At 41.4% G+C, this 12,602-nt stretch overlaps 1 protein-coding gene across 1 annotated transcript in view; it reads left to right on the plus strand.

Annotated features, from left to right (window-relative positions):
• The window catches only part of dennd6aa (DENN/MADD domain containing 6Aa), an 88,292-nt gene that overhangs the window by 5,640 nt on the left and 70,050 nt on the right, over positions 1–12,602 (plus strand). The gene's annotated exons all lie outside the window — the stretch shown is intronic.

Below are 12,602 nucleotides of genomic sequence, written 5' to 3' on the forward strand. Positions count from 1 at the left end.
CTGTTTACTGTGTATGTCAGTGTAATGGATAATAAACCCATAGGGAGTATTGTTGCAATGTGCAGAAGGTACCAAGATGGGTGGCAAACTTGGCAACATTTTAAAGGAATATCAATAAGATAAACATTTTGATTTGAAATGCAGTTTGTTTTTTTTTAAAAAAACAACAGTCAGTTTCTGTGAATAAATTAAGGTACTGTGCTTAGCTAGGACTGAAAAGAAAGTGGAGGTACAAGCTGACTGCATATTGATGGAAATGTTTTGGGTTAATAAGTTTACAAACAAAAACAAACAGTCAAAAATGATATTTTTGGCCTAAGACTTGTAGAAAGTAAAACCCTTGAGGTAAAGGTGAGTTTATATCTGAACTTAATAGGCTTAAGTGAAATATCAATTTTGGGCCAGGCAATTGAAGCTTCTTTGGATTTTGTGATAAGCATCTGAAAATGGCCTTTGCTGCTGAGCTCTTTGGTGGACTTTAAGAGTTGAATAGGATTTGTGTGGGCTTCCTCTTTTCTGACATTACAAAGCAGGATCAGCTCAGTGAAATTCCTGCTAAACAGTGAAATTGGTGTTAGTAATCTGGCTGAGCATTTGAAGAATTTTCAGTAACAGTGAACAAGAAAAAGAGTACAGTATTTAACCAACATTTTGTGTTTTTATCAGAAACTAAAGATTGGACTTAAGTGAATTTAAGGTAGAAACCTGAACATTTTTATTTTAAAAACTATGCATGGTTTTGCAACTTGGAAAAAAATGGGTGATATAAATAGTCTTCCTTCCACGGTGGAAATATTAGAGGGCATAGCTTTATGGTGAGAGAGAGGAAAAACGTATAAGAGACTTAAGAGGGAAGTTTTTCTTCACATAGTGAGTGATAGGTGCCAAGAATGTGTCACCATGGGAAGTGGTGGAAACAGTGGTGTAATAGCAAAAGGCATTTTAGACAAGTGCATAAAAAGGCAGGGTTTGGAGGGATATAGCTCATGTACAAGCAGATGGGATTAGATTCAATTGGCATCATGGTCAGCAATGATGGGCACCATTGGCTACAGGGTCTTTTCCTGTGCTGTGCTGTCCTCAAAGTCATAGCTGAATTTATTGTCATATGCACAACTACCAGAGATTAACCTGGCCAAATGTGAAGTGCTGCATCTTGGGAAATCAAATGCAAATCGACAGTATACTGTTAATGACAAGATCCTAAATAGTGTTGATGAACAGAGGAACTCGGGGTCCACGTGGTTAGCTCCCTGAATATGCCAACATAGATTGACAGTGATATGAAGGCATTTGCCTTTATTAGTTGAGGAATTGAGTACAAGAGTTAGGAAGTTCTTTTGCAGCTTTCTGGAACTTGCGTTAGCCCACATCTGGAGTATTGCATTCAATTCTGTGTACCCAATGACAAGAGGGATGTTGGGCCTTTGGAGAGGATGCAGAAGAGGCTTAACTGGGATACTGCCTGGAATAGATGGCATGTGCTGGAAGGAAAGGTTGGACAATCTTGGGCTGACTTCTCTGGTGCTGCGAAGACCGAGGGGACATCTGATTGAATTTTATAAGATTAAGAGAGGTGTAGATTTGAGTAGACAGCCAGTATTTTTCCCCCAAGGTTGAAATATCTAATACCAGAGGGAATGCAATTAATGTGGGAAGAGAGGGTAAATTCAAAGCAGATGTTTGGGGCATGTTTTTCTCCCACAGTAGTGGATGTCTGGAATGTGCTGCCTGAGGTAGTATTAGAGGCAAATATGATGGGAAGGAGGTTCAAGAGTTTCTTTGATAGGCAGGAAATGGTAGGATATTAATATTGTGTAGGTAAAAGGGATTAGTTTAGTTAGGCATTTGATTACTCATTTAATTTGTGTGTTCCAACATTGTGTGCTAAAGGGGCTGTTCAGGTGCTATACTCTAATATGTTCCACATGTATGCAAAGAGTCAATGAAAAACCTACAACAGCGTCACAGACACATAGCATCATACAATGCAGTATTCGCATGAAAGACAAACATGAATTATACACAATATTTACAAGTAAACACAATTAGAACAAAAGAAACAGTGTATTTTAGTGCATTCGTCCCTCCCCACTAATCTCTCTCCTGGCCCTTATCCCTACAAGTGGCCAAAGTGCTACACCTGCCCATTCACCTCCTCCCTCACCTCCATTCAGGACCCCAAGTGGGACAATACTTCAGCTGTGAATCTGTTGGTGCTATCTGCTGTATCTGGTGCTCCCATTGGTGAGACCTGATGTAGATTGGGGGAGCGCTTTGTTGAGCACCTCTGTTTCATCTGTAAAAAGGGGATTTTCCTGGTGGCCAGCCATTTTAATTCCAATTCCTATCCCTATCCCCATTCCATCATGTCAGTCCATGGCCACCCCTTCTACCATGATGAGGTTTGATGGAGCAGCACCTCAGTCTGTCTAGTAAGCATCCAACCTAATGGCATGAACATTGGTTTCTCCAACTTCAGGTCTTTTTTTCCCCCCCCTCCAACTTCCCTCTTCTCCAAATCCCCAGTCTGGCCTCTTCTCTTCACCTGCCTATGACCTCCCTCTGATGCCCCTCCTCCTTCCCTTTCTCCCATGTTTCACTGTCCTCTCCTATCAGATTCCTTCTTCTCTAGCCCTTTGCCTTTTCCACCTATCACCTCCCAGCTTCTTACTTCATCCCACCCTTCCCCACCCACCTGGCTACGCCTATCACCTTCCAGCTTATCGTCCTTACCCTCCCCTCCATTTTCTTATTCTGGCATCTTCCCCCTTTCATTCCAGTCGTGATGAAGGGCCTTGGCCCAAAATGTTGCCTGCTTATTCATTTCCATAGATGCTGTTTGACATGCTGATGTCCTGTAACATTTTGTGTGGGTTGCTTGAAAGGAATTAGCTGTTCTTGAACCTATTGGAGTCCATCTTCAGGTTTTTGTTCCTCCTGCCAGATGGCGAAAAGGTGGCATGACTCAAATGGTGGGGATCTTTGATGATAGATACTGCCTTGAGGCAAAGCCTCCTGTAAATACTATCAATGGTGGGGAGAGATGTGCCCATGATGCGTTGGGCAGAATCCACTACTGTCTGCAGCTTCTTACATTCAGATTGCCACAGCAGACCATAATGCAACCAGTCAGGATACTTTTCTTTTCAATATTTTTATTAGTTTCTACATAGAAGAATACAGAGTACAAGAAAGTGTATGTAAAAGGTCAAAAAAAGATTTTTTAAAAACTACCAATTACATTATATCTATTCATAATAACAATCTCATTACCCCGTATTCATGTAAGTTGGTCAATAGTTATATTGAAATATACTAATTTATTGCAGAAAGAGTCTAACCCCTACCAAGACCGAAGCTGTTTATTAAGGAGAAAAAAGGTAAAATACCTTCTTGTATAATAAAAAATTAATAATAGCCAACATCTGAATTTCAACAACGAATTGAGAGTTTTTAAAGTTTTGAAAATAATTCAGAAAGGGTCCCCACAATGTTTGAAAGTCTTGACGAGATTCAGAAATTGAACAACAAATCTTCTCTAAATCTAAGCATGACATAACGTCGCATAACCATTGAGCATAAGTAGGAGGAAATACATCTTTCCATTTAGACAAAAGCACCCTCCCAGCTGTAAGAGAGCTAAAGGCCAAAATATGTAAATCAGATGTCTTCAGCTTGACATCTTGTCCTGCAACAATACTGAATAGAGCCATCAGAGAATTAGGCTTAAAATTGTCTTTGAAAAGTAAAGAAAAAGTTTGAAAAAACTTCCTTCCAATATTTTTCAAGACACGGACAAGTCCAAAAACATATGAATTACTGAAGCTCCTCCATTATTACATCTGTCACAATAGGGAGATATATCCGAGTAAAAACGAGATAGGTTATCTTTAGTGATATGGACTCTTTGTACCACCTTAAATTGTATGAGGGAATGGCGAGCACATAGCAATGAAGTATTAACCAGTTTAAAGATTCATTCCAAGTTTCCCCAGATATTAATGTCTGTAAATCTTGTTCCCAGAGATTCTTAATTTTGTCTAAAGGAACATTCCTCGTCTCAAGTAACATACCATAAATATTAGATATTGAACCACTATGAAAAGGTGTCAAATTAAAAATTACGTCTAGTAAGTTCTTACCTGAGCTCATAGGATACTTTTAACAAAACATCTGTAGAAGTTTGTAGGGCTTACTTGTTACAAACACCTGTTAGGGTGCATTCAGCCTTCAGCCAGGAATAGATGTCATCAGGTGGTTCCCAACCTTCACCGAGTGTTTCGACCCTTAAGCAGAACACTCTCCAGTTGTTGGGCCGGCAGTGGTGGCCAAATCACTTCCCATCTGCTCCTGGCTTCCAGCTTCCCTTCTCTCGCCTACTCCAAATCCAACAAGAGGCTCATTCTGCCTCTTCCCCCATCCTACGAGCTGCTTGTTTTTTGCTCCTTTTGTCCAGGCCCAGATCTGACAACAACTGCCATGCTGATTTGGCTGGGAAACCTCTGCAGCTGACCTCCACAGGGAACAACCGTGCCTGCCATACCTTGTCTTTACACTCCTGCACGTAGGGCTGGTACTTAAAGGCCTTTCTCTCATGGGCCTCTTCCCATCCCTCCTCCCACGGCACAGCCAGCTCAACCAGAATTATTTTCTTGTCCTCGGTTGACCACAGTACAATGTTTGGGCATAGGGTTGTGTGCACCACATCCGGGAACTGCAGCCTCCTTCCCACATCGACCCTCATCTCCCAGGACCTGGCCATTAGCAGCAGATTGGGCTTTGGTTGTTTGGTTACGAAAGGCCTGACTCCCTCTATGATGAAGGTGATGACCTTCCTCAAATCTGTGCCAGCTGTCCTCTTCTTGCATCTCTCCCGCTCTAGTGTGTCAGCAAGAGCCAGAAGCACCTTATCGTGGCGCCACCTATACCGTCCTTGAATTAGAGCTGTTTTACACCTGGACAGTATATGAGCCAGTGTCCCCTTTTGACCGCAGAGCTTACAGTACAGGAAGGGTGTCATACACAGATCGCAAGAGGAAGGAAATACGGAAGGGCTCCAGTCTCCATAACTTTGCCCATGAGATCTTGCGCTTAGGCAGATCCCATTTTGTCCAGGCACCCTGGGACCCTTGTTCCACTGCTTTTGAAATCCGCTTCTCTTTCTCACGGATCCATACTTCTGCCTGTATCATGTATCGCCTGTTCCTTATGCTTCCGTTTCCCCACTTCTGGAAGTGAACTGAGCCGAGGCCTTGCCGCCCGATGCAGGGGTCGCCGATGATATCTCGTATCTTCAGCTGCGTTGGCTGCCCACTTGCGCCCAGATTTGGTTGGACCGCCTGCTTGCTTTACCAAGATATCATTGGAATCTGCCAAGCTTAATAAGGCTCTGCATTTTGCCAGCTTGAATTCCTCCACAACAGATGACAGAGGAAGCTGCAGTTGCCCAGAACGAATGTAGAGGCCCACTGAAGAGAAGCTTGGGGGAACGCCCAACCATCTCCGCAGGTGCTTGTTGGTTTTCCTCTCGATGCCCTCTACAGCAGTCATGGGGAACTCATAAAGTGTGAAGAGCCAGAGAAGCCTGGGCAGAATGCCGTATTGGTACAGCCAGGTCTTGAATTTACCCAGAAGTCTGGATTTGTCGATCTTCTTCAGCCATTCGTCTGTCTGCTTCACAGCATTGGTGACATTGGCCCCATCTGTCAGTGACACATTAAACCACTTCCCCAAGCATTTTATCGGGTTATCTTCGATGGAAGCGATGACCTCACCCTGAACTTGGAGGCTATACTTGCTAGTAACTTTGCCCTTTCTGATCACCATGCACCTGGACTTCTTGGCCTTGAGGGACATCCTCGCCCAAGTGGCTACATTACCCAGGGTTTCCAATACCCATCTTGCTTGGACATGTGACACAGTTGTTATAGTGATGTCGTCCATGAACCCTCGTAGAGCTGGCTGAACAATGCCCGACTCCAGTGTTGGGCCGCGGGTTACTTCTTCTGCTGCTGATAATAGGAGGTTCATTCCCATAATAAATAGGATGGGGGAGATGGTGCACCCTGTTGGAATCCCCTTCTGGAGGTCCTGCCAACTAGTTGTGAAATGGGCTGATGTAAGTCTGTGTTTGAATCCTCCCAGATAGCAGGTGATCATGTCCCGAATTGCCACTGGGATGTAGTAGTGGTCGAGTCCTTCTAGGATGAGGTCGTGGAATAGACCCGTAGGTGTTCGCAAGGTCTAACCAGACAACTGTTAGGTCACCTTTTTTCTGCTTTGCCTCATGGATCAAATGGCTAATCATTGAGGTGTGTTCCAGACACCCTGAAAAGCCTGGAATCCTGTTAAATACTGAAATCCCCTCGTGCACTTCAGCACCCTACATTAGTAGCCAATTGTTTTATGCTCTATTTTTCTGAGGCAACTTTAAATATCATTAAATACTAATTTCTTGCTGGGAAATTCATATCTCGTTTGTTAATGACTGAATGCAATATGTTGGAGCCACTATAAAGAGAACCCAACCAAGGATGAACTACTAGGCAATTATATTCTCATACAGTGTTTATATTAAATATTTGTATGCAACTGGGTAATGTGTAAGTATCCCTGCTTTTTCTTATGGATAATTTTAATACTTATTCCAATTATACATGACCAACATTATTTATTTTCCTCTGGTTTTATTGCATATCTTGAAAAGCTTTCACTGCTGATCGTTATCTGGGGATTGGCAGAAAATTTCAGCATTGCAGTAAATATGAACAATGTGCCAGGACAATCCAGGCATTCACAACAAAAATGGATGTGAACTGCTTACAGATCCCCATGGAATCACTGACTTGAAAAAGAGGAGAAACTGACACAGAAGATTATTTATTTAAACCAAGATGAATGTTGTTTGAAAATGGCCCATAAGATCATATCTTGATGCCAGCAAAAAACTGAATGAAAGCTTTAACACTCTCCAGGTAGAGTCGCTGACAAAAAGCATTTTTATTCCAGAGTCAATACTATTCGTGTTAACGTAGTTTCAGTTCTCCATAATAATAAGACTTTAATTTACAGCATCTTCTGCTTACTGTTTTAATTTTAAATTAAGAGATTATTGTGAAAATGTCATAATGCAGATTTATTTTGCTGTGTGGCAACAGGACTTGTTATCCTTTAGAATCAGAATCAGGTTTATAATCATTGACATATGTCATGAAATTTTTTTTGTGGCAGCAAAACTATAAGTGACAATTAGAATAAAATAAGTTGTGCAAAGGAAGAATAGTGAGGTAGTGTTCACTGGTTTATGGACTGTTCAGAAATCTGATAGTGGAGGGGAAGAAGCTGTTTCTAAAACATTGTGCATCAAGTTTATTGTCATCTGACTGTACATATACAACCAAAGGAAACAGTGTTCCTTCGAACCATGGTACATCCTCTGTCATCTGATTACTAAATGGACATTGAACCCATGAACACTACCTCACTTTTTTTATGTATTATTTCTGTTTTTGCACAATTTTTAATTTAACTATTTAATATACATGTATTACTTATTTTTTCTGTATATTGCCACTAAGTTAACAAATTTCACAATATATGCCAGTGATATTAAACCAGATTCTGATTGACAGTGAAGAGGAGATGTAATTACCAATCCACATTGACTGTACTTAAAAGGAGACTACTAGACAGGTATATGGAGGAATTTAAGGTGGAGGGTTATATGGGAGGCAGGGTTTAAGGGTCAGCACGACATTATGGGCCAAAGGGCCTGTGCTGTGCTATTCTGTTCTATGTTCTAAGTCAAGGATCCAATGTAGAAGGAGGTACAAAGGCTCAGGTTTTGAAGCTGGTTGATAAGTACTGAAGAGATGTTTGTGTTAATTACTGTGCTGTATTAATAAACAACAGCCTTACGTAGGTATTGCTGTTGTCCATGTGGTCCAAATGATTTGTGAGGTTGTTTGTTACATGGCATCATTTAAGTTTGATATTGAACAGTATATCTGTCTTTTTTAAACAACAATGGACACATGGTTCATTATATCAGGAAACTTCACTAGAATATTTTTTGTTATTATTGCATTCTTTCTTGCATATTCGTTTATTGGGATGTGAGCATTGCCAGCAAGGCCATTTTTATTGTTAATTCCTTTTTTGTTCTTGAAAAGGTAATGTGAGATACTGCCCTAAAGTGCTGCGGTGGTACTGGTGGAAGTAATCCCACGCTGCTACTGCACAGGTGTTGGATCCATTGATGAAGGAGTAGCAATGCTTCCAATGTTAGGATAGTAGGCAACTAGGGTGTGACCTTGTGAGTATTGGCATTCTCATGCACCCAATGTCCTTGTTTGTCTTAATTGACTAAATTAAGGGTTTTGGAGGTGCTCGCTGAGTGAATATTGCCATTGCATCTCATAGATGATGCCTGTTGCAACCACTGTATATAATGGTGGTGGAAGAATTGGAAGTTTATAGTGTTTGATGAGATGCCATTGGAGCAACTTGTTTTGTTGTGGATAGTAGAGTTGTTAGTGAGGTGCTCATCCTGGCAAGTAGAGGATTCTAATATGTGCCCTGTTGAGCAGAAGGTCCTTGCAATATTGGAAAGTGAGCAGCCTCTTAAGACTGTTTGTGAGCTACAATAGTCTTGCATTGGCCATCTTGAGCTACCAGTTGCAAGCCATTTCTTCTCCTTTGCTCATTCCCATACTGACCTATCTGTCTCTGGCTGCCTCTGCTGCCAGGGTGAGACAAAACACAGACTAGAGGAACAACATCTAGGTAGTCTGTATAACTATTTGAATTCTCCAATTTCAGATAACCTGCACCCCCTCTATTCCTTTCTCTCTCCTACTGATCTACTCAGGTCCTCTAATACACCCAATTCTTTCCAAAGCTATTCACCTCCTCCAGACATTTTGTTATCTAGTTTCTTCCCCTCCCCTGCATGGTTCCATCTGCCTGGTACCCACAGACACCATCAAATTTGTCCCAATCCCTTCCCCTGCTCCCACTGTTCCCATTTTGCCACCACCCCTTTCTTATCTGGTTTGGCTCATTGCCTTCTTTTCTTATCTGATTCTATAATATTGTCTCCATTCATCATCTCCCACCCTCCTTCCCCGACCTGCCTACCAACCCCCTCCTCAACTGGATTCTCCAGTTGCTTGTGAGCTTTTGCCTCTTTATTCTGGCTGTTTCTTCCTTACATTTTTGAGTCGTTGTCTGTCCTTTTGCCCTCATAGATGCTGCCTGACCCACAGAGTTCCTCCAGTGACTTTTTTTTAATTCAGATCCCAGCATCTGCAGTTTCTTGTATCACCACAGTATTTATGTGGCTGATCAAGTGATGAGGTTCAGTGTGGTACCTAGTATATATCTGTGAGGCTCTACTAGGGTTGAGTAAGTGTGGTGTGCAGATTGGTCCCTATTTATGGGGCTGAATAGTTGAAGAACTACAAATTGTTGGGTTCAAGAAATGGTTGGTCTCCATTTCTGTGGTCTAAAGTTCTATATATGCTGTATATGGCTAATGTACAAGCACATCTTTCAATGTTATTTTAACCACACATGGGGGAGAAACTTGCCAAGATTCTCCTTTCTTGAATGTGAGATCAACAAGAAAGGGAAGACACAATATTTTAATTTAAATGGTTTTGTGATTTTTGCTTTGGGTCTGGGCAGGTTTATGACTCACTATGTAAGAATTTGTGTATTTGTCTCAAACATTGCATTAAATCTGACTTGCAACAGCTTGCAGAGTGCAAGATGTTGAAATACTTGATCACAGGATATTAACTTATAATAGTTGGCATGGGATAAATAAATGTAAACAGTTTTGTAATGTCTGAATGGAATTGTTTATTGAGTTAAATGAGCAACATTTCAGTCATGACTGAACATGTTATTTGGTTAATACTGTGGGGAACTACACTTGAAATTAGAACATTTGTGAATTGAAGAATGATAAGAGCTCTGGTATACTTGGAGTATTTACTAAATCATCAATATTAGAACAGAAGAATATCAAAATTAGAAGCAGGGAGCCTTCGAGCAATGCTGAACTGATTCAGTTGTTTCTGCCCAATAAGTCCATGCTTCCCATGGGGCTCACCCAGCTAGTCCCAATTTCTTACCTTAATCCCATATCTCTCTAAGGCCTGTCCCTACATGTATCTATCCAAGTGCTTTTTAAAAATTTTAGAGATAGAGTGCGGAACAGGCTCTTCCAGCCCAACAAGCTGCACCACCCAGCAACCCAGCTATTTAACCCTAGCCTAATCACAGGACAATTTACAATGACCAGTTAACCTACTGACCAGCATATCTTTGGACTATGGGAGGAAACCAGAGCACCTGGAGGAAACCCATGCACTCACGTGAAGAAGATACAAACTTCTTACAGAGGACACTTGAATTGAAATCTGAACTCTACCCCAAACCACTACACCACTGTGGCTCCTTCTTAAATCATACTATTGTACCCACCTCAACCACTTCTAACAGCTTGTTCCATATACCCACCACCCTTTGCATGGAAAAAGTTGCCCCTCAGGTTCCTTTAAAATCCATCCTCTCTCACCCTAAGCTAATTTCCCCTGGTTTTGGACTCCCTTACTCTGGGAGAAAAGGCTGCTGCTGTCCATCTTATCTATGCCACTTGTAATTTTAAACATTTCTCTAAGGTCACCCATCATTCTACATTCAATGGATAAAGATCTAGCTTGGCTAACCTCCCCCTAAGACCCTTTCTAGGCAGCATCCTCGTGTCCTTTCTGCACTCTTTCCAGTTTAACCATATCTTTCCTATAGCCAGGAGGTGAAAACAGTACCTGGTATTCCAACTGCAACCTCACCAGCAACTTGTACAACTGCAATATAATGTTTCAACTCCTATACTGATGGAGGCTAGCATGCTACATGCCTTTTTCACCACCTGTGATGTCACTTTAAATAAACTTTGCAGTTTTACTCACAATTCTCTTCATCTCATGTTCTCAATATTTAATGCTTATTTATTTATATTATTGTTTCTTTTTGCATTTGCACAGTTTGCTGTCATTTGCACTCTGGTTGAACACCCTGGTTGCGCAGTATTTCATTGATTCTGTTATAGTTACTATTCTATTCAATTGTTGAGTATGCCCACAAGAAAATGAACCTCAGGGTTGTATATGGTGATATATATGTACTTTGATAATAAAATTTACTTGGAACTTTGTTTCTGTTGTACTCCCTAGTGCTGTGCTATTAATAGTACAAGTCCTGCACTGGTTTGACTTTCCAAAATATATCACCACGCGTTTATCTGATTTGAAATCCATTTGCCACTTCTCAGCCGATTTCTTTAACTGATCAAGATCCTCTTGTAATGATAACATTCACTATCAACTTCTAATCTAATGTTATCCACAAACTGGCTGATTATTCACATCCAGTTTATTTATATAAGTAACAAATAACAAGAGTCCCAACACCAACCCTTGTGGCACACTACTAATCAGCAGCCTCCAATCCTAGAAGCAACCTTCAGCCACCGCTGTCCGCTTTCTACCTCTGAAACAATGTTGAATCCACCGAGCCAGCTGCCCTAAATTCCGTGAGACCTGACCTTTCAGGCCGGCCTGGAAGGCCTTGCTAAGTAGATAACATCCAAGTAATCCAAGTAGATAACATCCATTGCCTTACCCTTATCTTCCTTTTAGGTTGCTTCTTCAAAAACTCTGAAAGGTTCTTCAGGCATGACTTCCCATGCACAAAGCCATGCCAATTCCTCCTAATCGGACCCTGTCTACCCAAATGTTGGCAGATCCGGTTTCTTAGCATTCCGTCCAATAACTTCCCTACTACTAATGTTCAGCCAACTGGCCTGGCTTTTCTTTTCTACCCTTCATGACCACCTTCCAGTCTTCAGGAACTTCACTGATGGCTAACAATGAAGCAAATATCTCCATAGGGGCCTCTGCATTTTTTCCAGTACCCACAAAGTCTGACAATGCTCTTGGTTAGTCCTTGGGAATTAATCCATATTAATGCACTTATGCCTGCAAGTGCCCCCTCCCTTCCAATGTGAATATCCTGACACCTCTCCAGTAGTTTTGCTCATCTCGAGTAACCACGACTTTCACTTCAGTAAACATCATGGAGAAATATTTGTTGAAAAATCCCACCCATCTCCACAAGGATCTATTCTCTTCCTAACCACACTTTTACATAGAACTTCTAGGGTTTTAGTTAACCTTATCTGCCAGATCCATCTCATCTCCTCTCTCTGGCCTCCTGACTTCCCTCTTGAGAGTATTCTTAATCTTTTTATAGTTAAAAATGATTTGCACAATCCTGGTTTCCAAATTCAATGTATAGTCATTTTTTCTTAACTACAGCCTCAGTATCTCTCGCCAGCCAAAGTTCCCTAAACTTGCCCGATTTGCCCTTCAGTCTAACAGGAACATTCTGCTCCTGGATACTCTGAAAAGCCTCCCACTTTGTCATTCGTTCCTTTCCCTTCAAACAGATTCACTCAGTTGACCTCTGCCAGATCCTGTCTAATTCCCCTGAAATTAGTTCTGCTTCAGTTTAGAACCCAAACCTGTGGA

Source organism: Mobula hypostoma, chromosome 15 (genome assembly GCF_963921235.1).
Source record: "Mobula hypostoma chromosome 15, sMobHyp1.1, whole genome shotgun sequence".
NCBI classification, from domain to species: Eukaryota; Metazoa; Chordata; class Chondrichthyes; order Myliobatiformes; family Myliobatidae; genus Mobula; species Mobula hypostoma.